This window comes from Oncorhynchus mykiss, chromosome 11 (assembly GCF_013265735.2).
Source record: "Oncorhynchus mykiss isolate Arlee chromosome 11, USDA_OmykA_1.1, whole genome shotgun sequence".
NCBI lineage: Eukaryota > Metazoa > Chordata > Actinopteri > Salmoniformes > Salmonidae > Oncorhynchus > Oncorhynchus mykiss.
Window position 1 is genome coordinate 45276700 of NC_048575.1, and position 18334 is coordinate 45295033.

At 42.5% G+C, this 18334-nt stretch overlaps 1 protein-coding gene across 4 annotated transcripts in view; it reads left to right on the forward strand.

The window, feature by feature from the left end:
- The window catches only part of LOC110535735 (fibrinogen C domain-containing protein 1), a 223208-nt gene that overhangs the window by 86854 nt on the left and 118020 nt on the right, over nt 1-18334 (forward strand). The window lies entirely within an intron of this gene.

The following is an 18334-nucleotide window of genomic DNA, read 5'->3' on the forward strand; positions in this document are numbered from 1 at the left end:
AGCCCCATTCCACCACTTACCCAGTGAAAGTGGGAGGTTGATGCTTTCTTTTCTTAGTGTATTTTATCCAAAGCCATTTCTACAACTCTCCCATTTTTTTCCCAACTGAGTATGTTCTGTACTGGAGTAAGCCTGGTTAATGAGCCAGGTTACTGTGCTCAAGGGCATAACTGCACTATTCTCCATCTGAATTTCAGGCCAACAGCCTTCTGGTAAACCTTCTGATAACTATGTATGTAGGCCTACCATTTAATGCTTGGCTCTACTGCTGCATAAACTGATGATGCCCATATACACGGAGTATACAAAACATTAACACCTGCTCTTTCCATGGCAGACTGACCCGGTGAATCCAGGTGAATGCTATGATCCCTTATTGATCTCATTTGTTAAATCCACTTCAAGTCAATGTAGATGAAGGGGAGGAGACAGGTTATAGAATGATTTTTAAGCCTTGAGAATTGAGACATGGATTGTATGTGTGCCATTCAGAGGGTGAATGGGCAAGATAAAATATTTAAGTGCCTTTGACTGAAGTATGGTAGTAGGTGCCAGGCACACTGTTTTGTGTCAAGAACAGCAGCACTGCAAGGTATTTCATGCTCAACAGTTTCCCGTGTGTATCAAGAATGGTCCACCACACAATGGACATCGAGCCAACTTGACACAGCTGTGGGAAGCATTGAAGTCAACATGGGCCAGCATACCTTTGGAACGCTTTCGACACCTTGTAGAGTCCATGCCCCGATGAATTGAGGCTGTTCTGAGTGCAAGAGGTATTCCTAATGTTTGGTATAGAAGTGTATAGCGTATGAAGATTTTTTGTTTGAATAATAACATGAAGGTTGATCTCCTGTCCTTCTCACGCTCTCTACTACAATCTAGCTTCACCAGACTAGATTAACCGACAGGAAAAGTATTGCCGTGTTTAGGAAAGTTGGTTGGTTCAAATCACAAGCCTCATGTTCTCCAACTCTTAATAGAGGTCGACCGGTGTTGTCCGTTCAGCTCTTTTGACTTGAACAGTTGTTTTTTTCCATTCAGCACTTAATTCAAAGTCACTCATTAGATCAATTCTGAGCGTGGTAAGAATTAAATTAGTTGTTTTACCATCATCTGCAATATCGCACTGGCAGCCTCACAGTGAGAGGAGTTCCTTCTCAAGTACCTGTGTAAACATTTGTCGAAGGCCCCCCCACACACACATACAGTATATACACCATTGTAAACTGATTAGATGGACGGAATGTTAGAACATGCTAACGAAATGAAATGAATGTGGCTTGCAAAAGTATTCATTCCCCTTGGCATTTTTCCTATTTGGTTGCCTTACAACCTGGAATTAAAATAGATTTTTGGGGAGTTTGTGTCATTTGATTTATACAACATGCCTACCACTTTGAAGATGCAAAATATTTTTTCTTGTGAAACAAACTAGAAATAAGACAGAAAAACAGAACTTGAGCGTGCATAATTATTCACCCCCCCAAAGTCAATACTTTGTAGAGCCACCTTTGCAGGAATTACATCTACAATTCTCTTGGAGTATGTCTCTATAAGCTTGGTACAGTGCCTTGCGAAAGTATTCGGCCCCCTTGAACTTTGCGACCTTTTGCCACATTTCAGGCTTCAAACATAAAGAACGGTATTTTTTGTGAAGAATCAACAACAAGTGGGAGACAATCATGAAGTGGAACGACATTTATTGGATATTTCAAACTTTTTTAACAAATCAAAAACTGAAAAGTTCGGCGTGCAAAATTATTCAGCCCCCTTAAGTTAATACTTTGTAGCGCCACCTTTTGCTGCGATTACAGCTGTAAGTCGCTTGGGGTATGTCTCTATCAGTTTTGCACATCGAGAGACTGACATTTTTTCCCATTCCTCCTTGCAAAACAGCTCGAGCTCAGTGAGGTTGGATGGAGAGCATTTGTGAACAGCAGTTTTCAGTTCTTTCCACAGATTCTCGATTGGATTCAGGTCTGGACTTTGACTTGGCCATTCTAACACCTGGATATGTTTATTTTTGAACCATTCCATTGTAGATTTTGCTTTATGTTTTGGATCATTGTCTTGTTGGAAGACAAATCTCCATCCCAGTCTCAGGTCTTTTGCAGACTCCATCAGGTTTTCTTCCAGAATGGTCCTGTATTTGGCTCCATTCATCATCCCATCAATTTTAACCATCTTCCCTGTCCCTGCTGAAGAAAAGCAGGCCCAAACTATGATGCTGCCACCACCATGTTTGACAGTGGGGATGGTGTGTTCAGCTGTGTTGCTTTTACGCCAAACATAACATTTTGCATTGTTGCCAAAAAGTTCAATTTTGGTTTCATCTGACCAGAGCACCTTCTTCCACATGTTTGGTGTGTCTCCCAGGTGGCTTGTGGCAAACTTTAACCAACACTTTTTATGGATATCTTTAAGAAATGGCTTTCTTCTTGCCACTCTTCCATAAAGGCCAGATTTGTGCAATATACGACTGATTGTTGTCCTATGGACAGAGTCTCCCACCTCAGCTGTAGATCTCTGCAGTTCATCCAGGGTGATCATGGGCCTCTTGGCTGCATCTCTGATCAGTCTTCTCCTTGTATGAGCTGAAAGTTTAGAGGGACGGCCAGGTCTTGGTAGATTTGCAGTGGTCTGATACTCTTTCCATTTCAATATTATCGCTTGCACAGTGCTCCTTGGGATGTTTAAAGCTTGGGAAATCTTTTTGTATCCAAATCCGGCTTTAAACTTCTTCACAACAGTATCTCGGACCTGCCTGGTGTGTTCCTTGTTCTTCATGATGCTCTCTGCGCTTTTGACGGACCTCTGAGACTATCACAGTGCAGATGCATTGATACGGAGACTTGATTACACACAGGTGGATTGTATTTATCATCATTAGTCATTTAGGTCAACATTGGATCATTCAGAGATCCTCACTGAACTTCTGGAGAGAGTTTGCTGCACTGAAAGTAAAGGGGCTGAATAATTTTGCACGCCCAATTTTTCAGTTTTTGATTTGTTAAAAAAGTTTGAAATATCCAATAAATGTCGTTCCACTTCATGATTGTGTCCCACTTGTTGTTGATTCTTCACAAAAAAATACAGTTTTATATCTTTATGTTTGAAGCCTGAAATGTGGCAAAAGGTCGCAAAGTTCAAGGGGGCCGAAAACTTTCGCAAGGCACTGTACATCTTGCCACAGGGATTTTGCCCATTCTTCAAGGCAAAACTGCTCCAGCCAATTCAAGTAGGATGGGTTCAGCTGGTGTACAGCAATCTTTAAGTCATACCACAGATTCTCAATTGGATTGAGGTCTGGGCTTTGACTAGGCCCTTAAACCACTTGAGTGTTGCATTAGCAGTATGCTTAGGGTCATTGTCCTGATGGAAGGTGAACCCTCGTCCCAGTCTCAAATCTCCGGAGACTTAAACAGGTTTTCCTCAAGAATTTCCCTGTATTTAGCCCCATCCATCATTCCTTCAATTCTGACCAGTTTCCCAGTCCCTGCCAATGAAAAACATCCTCACAGCATGATGCTGCCACTGTGGGGATGGGGTGATGAGAGGTGTTGGGTTTGCGCCAGACATAGCGTTTTCCTTGATGTCCAAAAAGCTACATTTGTCTCTCATCTGACCAGAGAACCTTCTTCCATATGTTTGGGGAGTCTCCCACATGCCTTTTGGCGAACCAAATGTGTTCGCTTGTTTTTTTCTTTAAGCAATGGCTTTTTTCTGGCCACTCTTCCGTAAAGCCCAGCTTTGTGGAGTATAAGGCTTAAATGGACAGATACACCAATCTCCGCTGTTGAGCTTAGCAGCTCTTTCAAAGTTATCTCTGATTAATGCCATCCTTGCCTGGTCCATTAGTTTTGGTGGGTGGCCCTCTCTTGGCAGGTTTGTTGTGGTGCCATATTCTTTCCATTTAAAAAAAATGGAATACAATACTCAGTTTTAGAGATGTTCAGGACCAGTTTATTACTGGCCACCCATTCCAAAATAGACTGCAATTAAGGGTTTAAGGGTTTCAGTGACTTCATTAGCTGTGGTTGCTGATGCGTATATGGTTGAATCATCAGCATACATGGACACATATGCTTAGCTTAATGCCAGTGGCAGGTCATTGGTAAAAAAAAATAGAAAAGAGTAGAGGGCCTAGAGAGCTGCCCTGCGGTACACCACACTTTCCATTAGAGAAGCTTCCATTAAAGAAAACCCTTTGAGTTGTATTAGATAGATAGCTCTGAATCCACGATATGGCAGAGGTTGCAAAGCCATAGCTCTTAAGTTTCTTCAACGACAGGTTATGGTCAATAATATCAAAGGCTGCATTGAAATCTAACAGTACAGCTCCCACAATCTTATTATTATCAATTTATTTCAACCAATCATCAGTCATTTGTGTCAGTGCAGTACATGTTGAGTGCCCTTCTCTATAAGCATGCTGAAAGTCTGTTGTTAATTTGTTTGCAGAGAATTAGCATTGTATTTGTTCAAACACAATTTTTTCCAACAGTTTGTTAAGAACTGGCAGCAAGCTTATAGAGTAGGTCTTCTGTTAGAACCAGTGAAGGCCGCTTTACCACTCTTAGGTTGCTCCAGGCCTGAGGACAAAGACTTTCCTCTAAACTCAGATTAAAAATATGACAGATAGGAGTGGCTATAGAGTCAGCTACCATCCGCAGTAGCTTTCCATTTAAGTTGTCAATGCCAGGAGGTTTGTCATTATTGATCGTTAACAATATTTTTTCCACCTCTCCCACACTAACTTAACAAAATTCGAACTGGCACTGCTTTCCTTTCATTTTTTTGTTTTTTTATGCATGAATATAATTGCTCAATGTTTGTCGTGGGCATTTCCTGCATACGTTTTCCCACTTTGCCAATGAATTAATCATTAAAATAATTGCCAACATCAAATGGTTTTGTGATGAATAATCCATCTGATTCGATGAAAGATGTAGCTGAATTTCACTTTAAGTACTCCAAAGGTTTTTTCCATCATTCTTTATATCATTGATCTTGACTTCATAATACAGTTTCTTGTTGTTGTTGAGTTTAGTCACATAATTTCTCAATTTGCAGTAAGTAAGCAAGTCAGATGTGCAGCCAGACTTATTAGCCATTCCTTTTGCCCCATCTCTTTCAAGCATACAGTTTTTCAATTCCTCATCAATCCATGAATCCTTAACAGTTCTAACAGTCCATTTCTTAACAGGTGAATGTTTATCAATATTTGGAAGAAGTCATTTCATAAATTCATCAAGTGCAGCGTCTGGACGCTCCTTAATAATCACATCAGACCAACAAATATTTTTAACATCATCCACATAACATAAAATTAACAACAAATAAGGTACAGTTGAAAACAGTCAAGACAAAACCAATAGTAAAGAACATGGAATCGGTGGCAGCTAGTAGACCGGTGACGACGACCGCCGAGCGCCACTCGAACAGGGATAGGAGCCACCTTCGGTGGAAAGACAAATTAAACAAGGGGTTAATGCGATAGTAAGGAGGGAGCTGTAACCTATAACACACCTCGTTTATCCTCCTCAGGACTTTGAATGGCCCCAGCTTCCGGCAGGGCAGACAGAGTTTCGGGTCGAGACCCAGACTCGGTCCCCCGGTGCGAACACAGGGGCCTCACTGCGGTGGCGGTCAGCGCTCACCTTCTGCCGCCCACCCGCCCGTTTGAGCTATTCCTGGACGGCTTTCCAAGTCTCCTTTGAGCGCTGCACCCACTCCTCCACCGCAGGAGCCTCGGTCTGGCTCTGATGCCACGGTGCCAGGACCGACTGGTAGCCCAACAAGCACTGAAAAGGCGGCAGGTTCGTGGAGGAGTGGCGGAGTGAGTTTTGGGCCACCTCAGCCCATGTGACGTACCTCGCCCATTCTCCTGGCCGGTCCTGGAAATACGACAGCTGAAACCTACCCACATCCTGGTTCACTCTCTCCACCTGCCCATTGCGCTCGGGGTGAAAACCTGAGGTCAGGCTGATCGAGACCCCCAGACACTCCATGAACGCCCTCCAAACCCAGGACGTGAACTGGGGACCCCGGTCATAAACTATGTCCTCAGGCACCCCGTAGTGCCGGAAGACGTGGGTATCCAGGGCCTCCACAGTCTGCAGGGCTGTAGGGAGACCGGGCAATGGGAGGAGACGGCAGGACTTCGAAAACCGATCCACAACGACTATGAGTGGTCGACGTGGTGTTCCCCTGAGACGGGGGAAGGTCGGTGAGGAAGTCCACCGACAGATGTGTTGTGGACCGGGGAGGGGCTGTAACTTCCCTCTAGGCAGGTGTCTAGGAGCCTTACTCTGAGCACACACCGAACAGGAGGAGACATAAAACCTCTCTTCCTTCGCTAAAGTGGGCCACCAGTACTTTCCCCTAAGACCCCGCACCGTCCTCCCAATTCCTGGATGACCCGAAGAGGGTAGTGTGTGGGCCTACCGGATCAATTTGTCATGAACACCAAGCGGCACGTACACGTCCACGTCCACCTCCCATACCACCGGTTCCACCAGACATGAGGCTGGAAGGATGGGAGTAGGATCGATGGACCGCCCCTCGGTATCATAGAGACGGGACAGCGCGTCGGCCTTAGTGTTAAGAGAACCTGGTCTATAGGAGATGGTGAACCGAAATCTGGTGAAAAACATGACCCACCTTGCCTGGCGAGGATTCAGTCTCCTCGCTGCCCGGATGTACTCCAGATTATGGTGGTCAGTACAGATGAGAAAAGGGTGTTTAGCCCCCTCAAGCCAATGTCTCCACACCTTCAGAGCTTTTACCACAGCCAGCAACTCCCGGTCCCCCATGTCATAGTTTCGCTCCACCGGCCCGAGCTTCCTCGAAAAACAAGCGCAGGGGTGGAGCTTTGGTGGCATGCCCGAGCGCTGTGATAGCACGGCTCCAACCACAGCCTCGGACGCGTCCACCTCCACTATGAATTCCAAAGAGGGGTCCGGATGAGCCAATACGGGAGCATCGGTAAACAGCGCCTTCAGACGACTAAAAGCTTCTGCCCGCCTCCGCTGACCACCGCAAACGCACCGGGCCCCCCCTTCAGCAGTGAGGTAATGGGAGCAGCCACCTGACCAAAATTGGCAAACCCTAAGAACCGCTGCACCTCCTTTACCGTGGTCGGAGTTGGCCAATTACACACGGCTGCAACGCGGTCACACAACATCACCACCCCAGATGTGGAAATGCGATACCCGAGGAAAGAGACGGCTTGTTTGGAGAACACATGTTTCTCAGCCTTGACGTACAGGTCATGCTCCAACAGTCGCCCAAGTACCCTGCACACCAGAGACACATGCGTGGCGCGTGTGGCGGAATAGATCAGAATGTCATCGATATAAACCACCACCCCCTGCCCATGCAGGTCCCTGAGAATCTCGTCTACGAAGGATTGAAAGACGGCTGGAGCATTCTTCAACCCAAACGGCATGACGAGGTACTCATAATGGCCAGATGTGGTACTAAACACAGCCTTCCACTCATCTCCCTCCCGGATACGCACCAAGTTATCCTGAGATCCAGTTTTGTGAAAAAGCGCTCCCCGTGAAATGATTCCACCACCATAGCGATGAGAGGTAGCGGGTAACTAAACCCCACTGTGATGGAATTTAGACCTCTATAATCAATGCACGGACGCATTCCTCCCTCCTTCTTCTTCACAAAAAAGAAACACGAGAAGACAGGTGACGTGGAGGGCCGAATGTACCTCTGTCCCAGAGATTCAGTGACATATGTCTCCATAGCCACTGTCTCTTCCTGTGACAGCGGGTACACGTGACTCCTGGGAAGTGCTTTGTTTACCTGGAGGTTTATCGCGCAATCCCCTCGTCGATGAGGTGGTAATTGGATCGCCCTTTTTTTACAGAAAGCGATAGCCAAATCGGCATATTCTGAGGGAATGCGCACAGTGGGAACCTGGTCTGGACTCTCCACCGTCATTGCACTGATGGAAACTCCTATACACCTACCTGAACACCTACCTATACACCTAGCGCAGGCTGAAGAGGAGCTGGAGACGAGGTAGGGAGGCAGCTCCTCTCCCATCTGTCCATTCTCTCCATCATCTGGTCCATCGCCGTCCTGATCCGGTGTAGGATGTCCATGTGATGGAGGACATGCTCTTGCATTGATGGGAGAGGGGGCGCAGCTGCTCCTGCTGACTCCATTGCTTATGGTGCGGCCCTGACGGAGGCTGTCACGAAAGCTAGGAGTGGTGTGTGTGGAGATTAGGCGCAGAGAGCAAAGCTTCCAATGTAGACGTATTTATTCAGCTGGGTCTAGCCAACATACAGGCACAATGACCAATAAACAGTTAAGTCCCCCAAAACCTGGGAAAATAACGAACTGCAAAAATACGTATAAGCAAAACAAAAATCTACCACTGACAGAGAGGAATAAGCCCGCACAAAAGCAGGCGGGCCCTGGCAGTTTAAATAGCCCTGAATTAACAACAAATAAGGTACAGGTGAAAACAATCAAGACACAACCAACATAAAAGAAAACCGAATTGGTGGCAGCTAGTAGACCGGTGACGACGACCGCCGAGCGCCGCCCGAACAGGGAGAGGAGCCACCTTCGGTGGAAGTCGTGACAATAACTCACTGTATCACAATTCCAGTGGGTCAGACTTTTACATACATTAAGTTGACTGTGGCTTTAAAAAGCTTGGATAATTCCAGAAAATTATGTCATGGCTTTAGAAGCTTCTGATAGGCTAATTTACATCATTTGAGTCAATTGGAGGTGTACCTGTGGATGTATTTCAAGGCCTACCTTCAAACTCAGTGGTTCATCCTTGGGAGCAATTTCCAAACGCCTGAAGGTACCACGTTCATCTGTACAAAGAATAGTACGCAAGTATAAATACCATGGGACCACGCAGCCGTCATACCTCTCAGGAAGGAGACGCGTGCTGTCTAATAGAGATGGACGTACTCTGGTGCAAAAAGTGCAAATCAATCCCAGAACAACAGCAAAGGACCTTGTGAAGATGCTCAAGGAAACGGATACAAAATTATCTATATCCACAGTAAAACATGTCCTATATAGACATGAACTGAAAGGCTGCTCAGCAAGGAAGAAACCATTGCTTCAAAACCTCCACCAAATAGCCAGACTACTGCACATGGGGACAAAAATTTTACTTTTTGGAGAAATGTCTGATGCCTGGTCTGATGAAACAAAAATAGAACTGTTTGGCCATAATGACCATCATTTTATTTGGAGGAAAAGGGGGAGAATTACAAACCCGAAGAACACCATCCTAGCCGTGAAGCGCGTTGTGGGGGTGTTTGCTGCAGGAGGGACTGGTGCACTTCACAAAATAGATGGCTTAATGAGGAAGGAAAATTATGTGGATATATTGAAACAACAACTCAAGATATTAGTCAGGAAGTTAAAACTTGGTCGCAAATGGGTCTTCCAAATGGACAATGACCACAAGCATACTTCCAAAGTCAAGGTATTGGAGTGGCCATCACAAAGTCCTGACCTCAATCCTATAAAACATTTGTGGGCAGAACTGAAAAAGCGTGTGTGAGCAAGGAGGCCTACAAACCTGACTCAGTTACACCAGCTCTGTCAGGAGGAATAGGCCAACATTCACCCAAATTATTATGGGAAGCTTGTTGAAGGCTCCTCAAAACATTTGACCCAAGTTAAACATTTTAAAGGCAATGCTACCAAATACGAATTGAGTGTATGTAAACTTCTGACCCACTGGGAATGTGATGAAATAAATAAAAGCTGAAATAAATAATTCTCTCTACTATTATTCTGACATTTCACATTCTTAAAATAAAGTGGTGATCCTAACTGACCTAAAACAGGAAATTTTTACTAGGATTAAATGTCAGGAATCTTGAAAAACTGGGTTTAAATGCATTTGACCTCAACTGTAGCTTTAGAACAAAGTTCTACAGCATTAGTAAAAATGTTATCGATACATGTGGATGATATTGTTCCTGTAGTGTTTGTAAACACCCTGGTAGGTTGATTAATAACCTGAACAGGCACTGGTTACAGTAAGACGCTTCCACTTGAGCGGACAGCTTGATGAAAACCAGTCAACATTCAGGTCCCCAAGAAAGTAGACCTCTCTGTTTACATCACATACACTATCAAGCATTTCACACATATTATTTAGATACTGACTATTAGCACTTGGTGGCCTATAGCAACACCCCAAAATAAAAGGCTTTAGATATGCCAAGTGAACCTGCAGCCACAACACTTCAATAACACTTGACATAAGATCGTCTCTAAGCATTACAGGGATATGGCTCTGAATATATACAGCAACACCTCCCCCATAAGCATTTCTGTCTCTTCTATGAATGAATTATCCAATTGAGTCTCAGAAATGGCTAATATATGAATGTTATCTGATGTTAGCAAGTCATTGATTTCATTAACCTTATTTCTAAGGCTACATCACTCAACTGTACTGTGTACTGAATTACAGTACATTTGAGTGATGATATGATTGACAGTTGACAGTACAGTTGGCATTAATCTGTGATTCTTGTCTTGATTGGGTTTGGTTAGGATTGGCCAGTCGGTGGGTAATGTAGTATGTATGTATGCATGTTCTTCTGAAGGGACGAAAATGGCAAATAACAAGCAATAATGATGATAGTACGTGAATGCATAATTAGGTTATCAAATGCTTTAAAATTATAAATTGTCATATGAATATACAATTAATAAACATATCAATAGGTAAAATGAATAAGTGATTAAGCGATGAAAATATACCACATGAAATTTTGAAAGGTGGGTCAATCTCCACTTTTTTTCACATATTTTTCTTAAAATTAAAGGGGAATCAAATCATTTCAGGAAGTTAAACTGAGCAAAGAGATTCAAGGTTCAATCCACTAATACTAAACATGTGCTTGTAACATAGAAAACTCTATTTTGAACAATGTTTATTAGAGGTGTATGGTTGCGCCATCTTCAATTTCCATAGTAACAACTGACACCAATGCTTCATGAATAGGAGAGAGCAAATTGTGAATTTTGGCATGGTGACTGAAAGTGGAGTTAGCCTATTCAATTTAGCTCTCGTATTTTTTATGTAAATGTTTTCATTATTAACTTTACAAAATAAAATACTCTTATTGACAATTTGAAGAGCATTTGTCATTAGGATGAGCTAGACCTAGCTAAAACAAAATGGCAAGTGATTAGATATGAAGCTAGCTAGCCAGCTAAGCAGAAGAGAGGGCTGCTACATGATTGCTATTTTACCAGCCAAATGCATGATCCCCATATTATTATCTAGCTATAGTAAGTATTAGCTTAGCTAGCTAACTACGTACATAGCTAAATATCTACATTTTATTTTTTATTTGTGATATCTATGATTCATAAAAAATAGTAAGCCTGCTGACAGTTGATTGCAAGAAGTAATGTATCTTAACTTTAAGCCTTAAGCCTAACCCTTATAAGGATAGCTAGCTATCTGTAATGACCTTTGGAAGCTCAGGCTGGTAGACAGCTTGGCAACTAAATTATCCTGGTCTAACTGGTTCGTGACTTTGCTACTTACAGGCATGCATTATCATATTACCTCAGTTATGGACTATCAGATATTAAATTATGTTACATAAAATATTAGGCCTATATATAAATAAGGTCTGTGTTTTCTTAAAATCTCTCTCTCTCTTTCTCTCTCTCTCTCTCTGTATTGTAGGGCCTCTGTTAATTTATCTCTCTAGATGTAAAAATAAATAATTTGAACAATTCTTGATTGTGAAACATTATTCCACTTTTCAATGCTAGAAAAAGTGTTTATTTTACACTGTAAATGGCCAGATTTATATCTAACTACATTAGAAGTTGCAGAGAGGCCCATCTAATAGCGATATCTGAAATAGGAGAGAATAATGTAAATGTTTTGGTTTTTGAGGGCTGTCAACTAGGTATCTGGTAATCTGATTGTTTTCTCATTATCTCCAAGTAAAATCCCAGTGTAGTAGTCCATCTGGCCCCGCAGCCTTGTGAATGTTTACCTGTTTAAAGGTCTTGCTAATATCAGCTATGGAGAGCTTGATCACACAGTTGTTCGGAACAGCTGGTGCTCTCATGCATGCTTCAGTGTTGCTTGACTCTAAGCAAGCATAAAAATAATTCAGCTTGTCTGGTAGGCTCGCGTTTCTGGACAGCTCGCGGCTGGGTTTCCCTTTGTAGTCCGTAATAGTTTGCAAGCCCTGCCACATCCGAATAGCATCGGAGCCAGTGTAGTAGGTTTGAATCTTAGTCCTGTATTGACGCTTTGCCTGTTTGATGGTTCATGTGAGAGCATAGCGGGATTTCTTATAAGCGTCACATAGAGTTGATCAGGGTGTTGATTGTGGCCTGTGGAATGTTGTCCTACTCCTCCTCAATGGCTGTGCGAAGTTGCTGGAACTGGAACATGCTGTCTTACACCTCGACCCAGAGCATCCCAAACATGCTTAATTGGTGAAATGGCTGGTGAGTATGCAGGCCAGGAATTACGTACAGATCTGTGCATTATCGTGCTGAAACATATGGTAATGGCACGACAATTGGCCTCAGAATCTCGTCACGGTATCTCTGTGGATTCAAATTGCCATCGATAAAATGCAATTGTGTTCATTGTCCGTAGCTTATGCCTGCCCATACCATAACCCCACCACCACCATGGGGCACTCTGATCACAACTATAACAACAGCAAATTGCTCACCCATACAACGCCATACACATGGTCTGTGGTTGTGAGGCCGGTTGGACGTACTGCTAAATTCTCTAAAACTACCTTGAAGGTGGCTTATGGTAGAAACATGAACATTAAATTATCTGGCAACAACTCTGGTAGACATTCCTGTAGTCAGCATGTCAATTTCACGCTCCCTCAAAACCTGAGACATCTTTGGCATTGTGTTGTGTGACAAAACTGCACATTTCTGACTCATTTCAGGAAACTAGGCATTAACTATACTTTTTTGGCAGAAATGCCTTCTGGAACTTTCATGTGCCTTAATAACAAACTTGTATGCCATCTGTAAATGCGTAAACACAACATGCCGAGAGATGAGTTCGGATTGGTCTGCCGTGCAGCATGTTTCTGTCTATTTGAGCTGGTCAGTATGTGTAGGTAATCCTGTCTAACACAGTTTTTTTAAATATATATACTGCGTTGTAGAACTGCATTATTGTTGCTCTCCACTTTCTGGAGGACCGAGTTTTGAAATCCGAATTACACCTTCAAACTAAGGGCAACCATGGCATCCATGACAGAGAGGGAGAAGCATCCATCCATGTATACACTTAAGGTAGTCTAGCTAGCTACATTTTCTGATGTTACACGTTTCTACATTTGTCAGAAGGTTGTTTTCATTTCAAGTTAAAGTTTACTATTAGCTGGCTGGCTTGCTAGCTAACGTTACATTTATGATCTGTGTAGTAATATTAGATTCATGCAGGGTAGTACAGTCATGAGTTGGGATTATGGTTAATTGTTTAGCTAGCTAGCTACATGTCTTAACAAAAGACTCCACTATGCAAGTATCCATTTCAATAGAATATTAATGATGTCACTGCGACAGCTGTTGATAGACGTAGCTGGTAAATTCGCTCTGGCTATCTACTCTGATTTCAGAGTACTCTCATCTGAGTGTGACAGAGCGCAGAATAACTGACAAATTTACAAACGCTCAACATCCATTGAATATGGCTGGTGTCAATGAACGTTGGCAAGAAAAGCATAATTCAATTGTTGCCATCAGCAACACTCTAGGTAGCATAAACAGCCTAATCAACTCTACTAGGGTGAGTAAAATGGTCAGAGTGAGCTTTTTAGAGTGGTCTTTTATTGTCCCCAGCACAAGGTTCACCTGTGTAATGATCATTTGGTTTGATATGCCACATCTGTCAGGTGGATTGATTATCTTGGCAAAGGAGAAATGCTTACGAACAGGGCTGTAAACAAATTTATGCTAAAGAAATATGCTTTTTGTGCAAATGGAACATTTCTTGGATCTTTTATTTCAGCTCATGAAACATGGGATCAACACTCTACATGTTTCGTTTATATTTTTGTTCAGTGTAATTACTGGTCCAAATCGCCATACAACTTTATTCAAAGTCAACTTTGGAGCTGCAGCCAAAGGCATTGACCTACAATCTTCTTCTTTGCAGGGTATTGTAACTCTAATAAGTACAGCGTGCATGCACAATGATTTGGCTGTGGACTAATGCACTCTAAAAATACAGTCCTTAAAATGTCAGATTTCCTGCCACAAATCCCCTATGAGACGAAACCTGACTGCACTAAGCAGACAAGGCTGCAAAAACAAAAATAGGTTTCATTTTGAAACTTTTTCACTAAGCAACTACACACTTGTATCTATAACGTATAACCGAATCAGACATTTTTCCTGTGGACTTTTAAGGTATTGATACAACAAATGGCCCTTCAAAATTTTCCATTCATCAGTGTAGAACGACCCCTGATCTCTGTGTAAAATATGAATACTTAGTAGTAGAGAAGTGCTTTAGGTATATCAACTGGGAACTTGCCCTGAAAATGTGTTTAAAGTAGCTAAACGGTATCTCTTTACAAACTCAAGACACGTTCAAAAATCTACTAATCACGGCTTCAAATCACCATACCACTTTGTGCAAAGTCAACTTAGGCACTGCAGCCCAAGCCTTTGACTAACACTCTTCTCCTTTGCATGGTATTATAACTAATAAGTACAGTATGCATGCATGTACTTATTTGAGTCTTGTAGGTGTGGTTCTGCATTTGGTTAATGATGTTTGTCCCCTATGAGACACTAGATGTGGAAGCCTATTTTACTCTCCAAAAGAATCTCCAGAATGAATCTATGATACCTCAAGGAATCTCTGATTAATTTTGCAGAGGATGTTTTAGTTGCGTAATTTTACATCCCAACTAAGGTGTTTGGTGCACTATTTCTCAAGTTAAAAAAAGTGTGTGACGTGTTGACATATGTAAACAAAGTCGGAGCTGCTAGGCAGATCTGTCTCACTGTCTATGCTATTGGATAGAGAGTCATCACCGCAGCTGTTCACCCCATGTTCGTGGGCAAATGGACATCGTCAAATCAAAACCCCATTTTAAATGAGATTGTCAAAGTCTACACTAGGGAAAGTATTCAATTCCCAGTGTCATCATGAAAATCCTCAATCAATATTCATGAGATAATCCATTTGAAGTTTAAAACCATTTGATTGTATGAGAGACAGTCTGCAAAAGCATTCTTTTTGTGTTTTAATGCTAGCCTTTACATGCACTGAAACACCAAAAAGTATTTTCACAACACTCTTAAATTCAAGTACCTCTTTGGTGTTTCAGAGTACTTCCGTTCTGTTTTGATATACATTCAGTGTGTCGTAACACCTACATTGGGTTTACATTAAAACACCAGATCTTGGTTTAGGTTCACTAGTTTTCATGGTTTTACTGCACAATGATGATGTTTTGAGTCTTTCTATTTTAATAGTGTGTAGCAGCAGAAGGAGAACTGCACAATACAAAGCAACAGATTTTCAAGATCCATTTTCACAACACTCTTAAATTCAAGTACCTCTTTGGTGTTTCAGAGTACTTCCGTTCTGTTTTGATATACATTCAGTGTGTCGTAACACCTACATTGGGTTTACATTAAAACACCAGATCTTGGTTTAGGTTCACTAGTTTTCATGGTTTTACTGCACAATGATGATGTTTTGAGTCTTTCTATTTTAATAGTGTGTAGCAGCAGAAGGAGAACTGCACAATACAAAGCAACACATTTTCAAGATCCATTCAACAGTAACTAGAGCCTAGATTTCACCAGAGTACTGTATGTCAGGATGCAGACAATAACCATAATCCATAGCCCAGTTGTCAAAGCTATCAAGGTCTGCCAGAGGAACACATTTTTTTTGTTTCAAGTGTTTGTATCTCCTCTCATACCTCTCTAACGTTTTGCAAACTCGCTCAACTTCTGTAATATTGGATTCAACTATAGAACAGAATGAAAAAAGATATCTACTTTCCTAACCTACTGTCTTTTATACCCTATATCAGGGGGAATTATAACAGCTAAGTATGTCATAAGGAGAGTGTGAGATATAGGGGCTTTGAAAGTGGATTTTTAGACAGTTGTGGTAGAAGTGGATGGTGTCAGTCTGGTCTCGTGGGCGTAAGGTAGCCTAGTGGTGTTGGGCCAGTAACCGAACGTTTGCTGGATCAAATCCCCCAGCTGACAAGGTACAAATCTGTCGTTCTGCTCCTGAACAAGGCAGTTAACCCACTGTTCCCTGGTAGGCTGTCATTGTAAATAAGAATTTGTTCTTAACTGACTTGCCGAGTTAAATAAAAAAAGATATATTAAAAAATTGTGGTAGTTCTGTCAACTACAGACCATATCCCCCAAGGGTTCTAAACATGTTTGAGCCGTTCCCATTTGACTGCACCTCTATATCTGTCTCTCTGTCTCCTTTCTACTAGACTGTCCTAAATAATGAAATACGAAAGGGATTGGGATTCCAAAAGGAGAGGGGGTGGTGCTTTTAACTACCTTGATTCCCACTGTGAATTTAAAGTCCTGCAAGAGCCCTGATGCCTACTGCCACTTCATTATCAAAGTGACCTCATTAGAATGATCACTACAGGTAATAGATACCCGGTCTGTTGCTACAGTGCTACATTCCATCAGGGCTGTGGTGATTATAGCCTCTGTCACAGAAACAAACATGTCTTCCCTCGCAAAGTCATCGGAATCAAGAAGAATGTTCGACTCATCTTGACTCATCTGTCACCCTAGCCGTTAAATTAACACTAGTTGGCACTTCTCCCCCTCCCGTCTCCAAGTGGCATCTGTTCATTGACAGCCAGCCAAACTCTGCTGCACAGTCACATTCACACAGTGAGTGTCGGAGACACATAGTCTAAGCTGTAGGAACACTGTCAGGCGAAATGTACATTTAGAGAAGAGATCCAAGGCCTTCTCCTTCAGACAAGGTATCAGGTAAAAATGAGGAGTGTCGTGCTTTCCAGGCAGTGCTTTCTGTGGAGCCATTTGACAGTGTTGATAATAGTACCCAGAGGGAGATAAGAAAAACATTTTGGAGGAAAGAAGAGAGAGGTGGGGTAATTTAGTTATTGATTTTAATGGAGAGACCTCTGGATGAGTTTTCACTTATAAAAAAAACTGCAAAAGGAGTGATAACTGAGCTCAGAGCAATTTTTATATTTGACGCCCCCTTGTCATTGTTCTTTCGTTCTAGGGCACATATGTTTTAATGAGAATTGTAGGCCTACATCACTTTTTACAAGCTGAGAGTTCAAGCAAATAATATCCTAGAGCATTTCCACAGTAACAAAATGTATCGTGGCCCAAATTTACAAAACAACAACATTATTTCTGGAACTACAGATACTGTCGAATCTCTGCTCGTAGTCTTCCATTCTGTATATTATTGTTCACAAAGTACAGTATATCAAACTGCTGTAGGACCCGCTACTGTGAGAGAGAGAGGGCTTCAGCAGATTAGAGGAGATGAGCAGAGAAAACTCCTAATAGCATGTATTTTTCATACCAGCGTTGTGGTTTGAGGCCCACTCGTGATTGACAGGCAAGTGCCATTGCTATAGAAGCATGTTAGGGATGGGGACGAGGGGAAGGTGGGGGGGGGGGGGGGGGGGGGGGAGAGGAAATCTGTGCAGAGAGCCGAAAGTGATCATGAAGTGCGCTGTCATCAATGTCAAACCCGAGGCATTGTGGGTCTCTAAAGAGTTCCTATGTCAGAGACAGAAGAGGAAGCGAGACACCTCACTCGCTGTTTTTTTGGGGGTGTTTCTTGTTCAATGACAGTCAAGGAACTAAGTAGACGAGACCCAGATGCTATTGCATTGGTGTCTATGGGAAACGCCCAGTTAAGGAGACTGGAACATAACTTTTTTTTCAACGGTAAACGGCCTTAGTGAACTATCTTCATTTATCCACCATCTTTGACGATGTCACCTTACTGTAGACCAGGCGTGGGCAACAGACCCGGCGCCAGGATAAAGTGACTAAGGAGGCAGTTGGAGTCGGTGAGGGGGCACAATTTTTGGGGGTTCTCGCATTGGAATTATTTTGAATTCTGCTTATACCACGTTATACCAGAATAAACATAAAGTTCAAATGCCGAGACCATTGATTGAGTGCTTTATAATCACAGGTTGGCGCGAAATCTGTAGCCTATCTCCACTGCACTGTATCAGCACAATGGACAGCACCCTACACACTAAAGCGAGGCCGTTTTGGTAATAGATTGGGTAATTCACCT